Source organism: Dipodomys spectabilis, unplaced genomic scaffold (assembly GCF_019054845.1).
Source record: "Dipodomys spectabilis isolate Male_0828 unplaced genomic scaffold, ASM1905484v1 ptg000465l, whole genome shotgun sequence".
NCBI lineage: Eukaryota > Metazoa > Chordata > Mammalia > Rodentia > Heteromyidae > Dipodomys > Dipodomys spectabilis.
The window spans coordinates 132,993-135,070 of record NW_024871142.1 but is presented as its reverse complement, the minus strand read 5'-3'; positions in this window follow the sequence as shown (position 1 = coordinate 135,070).

Here is a 2,078-nt window from a genome sequence, read left to right as displayed (position 1 = left end):
TTGGGTCATAGCTTGCCAAGCCTATGCAATGAATCCTTAACCAGTCTTTGTAGGAATTTTTAGCCCAGAACGAGGTGTGACAGTCCCTTGAAGCCACAGATAGTCCCTGCTGGTGCTGGTGCTGCACACATTAATGAGTAAAGTTCAACGACAGCTTGACAGTCACCTGGAGGATATCTACATCATCACCCTATATCATCACCCAGACCATCTCCACCCTGGTAAAAGTAGACTGAACTCCTGCATGATTCCATCACCTGAGAATGCTTCCTGGTTGAAAGTAAGATCTTGTGGGACATTCTTTTGGTGATATCCAGTAACCTCTCTACTCCCACAGTGGATATTTGGGCCAAGGAAATCACTGCCTTGCCTTAGGTACTTCAGGGTCACAGCCTAGTTTGGCTCTGGTATGGTAATTATCTTCTTCACCCTGGGTGTGTTTTAAAGATAAAGGAGAGAATTTTTTTAAATCAATGGAGGTAAGAGGAGGAATGAGACCCAGCCTTAATCTTAGCCTTAAAATCTCACAAGCTTTTCATCCCACTGGTGCCGTGAGGCTTTCTGAGATAACTTGGTTCCACAAATCAAAGGAAAAATGTGTAGTTTTAAACTCTAGCCACAAAGGAGCTCAAGGAATTGTAAAGAATAGGAGTGTAGAAAAGAAAGCCTTAGGAAGAAATTGGGGAAAATTGGTATCCTCTAGATAAGAAAGGATTAAAAATGTAAGGATTGTCTTAAAAAGTTTGTAAAGAAGACAAACCTCAGAAAGTTTAAGTATGTAGCAAATGGTATAAGGATGTCTTAAAATTGGAGCTTACGAGTACAACTGGTATAAAGGTAAGTTAGCTGTGGTATAGGGAGTCAGGATTGCTGGAAGAAAATGTATGACCTTTGGTACTGTTAATTTTTGTTACTCACAATTAGACCTTGTAGACCTTGTAGATCAACACGGTCCATCTATTAGTTCTGAGATCCCAATATCAAAAAAATATAGAAGACTGTGCCAATTAGGGGACCATGATTGGTCCCTGATGCTCTAGAAGAGGAGAGAATGAAGAGCCACAGTAACTCCAATTTGAGATTACCCCCAACCATCTTGTGCTAGACTGCCCTCAGAGTAACCCCAAGAGAGACAAAAAACACAGGTTGCCACCAAGCTTGCCCAACCTTAAGAAAGCAGAACAGTTGCCCAAGTGTTCCAGGAACAGAACATACCAATAGTTCATAAAAAGGGCAATGTGGTTAGGGTGGACTCAAACCAATCATGTAACTGCTTGTGTGGAAGTTCCCTAAAATTGTTTGTTCAATACTATAAAAGCTGTGCTGATTTTGTGCTCGGGGACTCTTAGCGTCACCGGTTACCGGATGTGCAAAGGACCAAGCTTGAGCTTGCCAATATACGACTCTTTTGCTGTTTGCATTGGTCATGGTCTCTGGTGGCCTTTCGGGGATTCCAAGTCCAAACAATAGGGCTTGATATAAAATGTGTCTTCCCAGGGAATTAAATGATGGCATTTATAGCTAAAATGATATAGGGTCATTATTAACATCTAACACATGCTAAGGTTTTTATTTATACCTCTCTTTCTCCCTTCCATTCTTTCTTCCACCCTTCTTTCCGTCTTTCATTCCTACCTACCTTGCTTGCTTGCTTCCTTCCTTCCCTTCTCTCCTCCTCCTTCTCTACTCTCTTTTCTTCTTTCTCTTTCTTTCTTCCCTTTTTTCCTCTTTTAGGAAGTGAGTATGAATTTAGATATTTTGTTGGCTGAACAAGTATTCTACCATTAGAACAATCTTTTTTCAATTTAGTTATTTGCTCATAGGTTATCAATTTTGCTGAGAGCTGAACAGAGGCTAAGTTCCTCACCTCTGTCTGCCAAGTAACTTGATCACAAATGAAATTGCAGCATGCCAGGCTTAGGATGATATTAGAATGTTATCACGTTCCTTGCACACTGGTTCTGAACTGTCATCTTCTCAAATTCGAGTGAGTGATGTGAGCTCCAATATCCTGCCCTTAGTATAGATTGTCTAAATGATTGATTGAAGGCAATTTATTTATTTTTTTTTTTAAATTT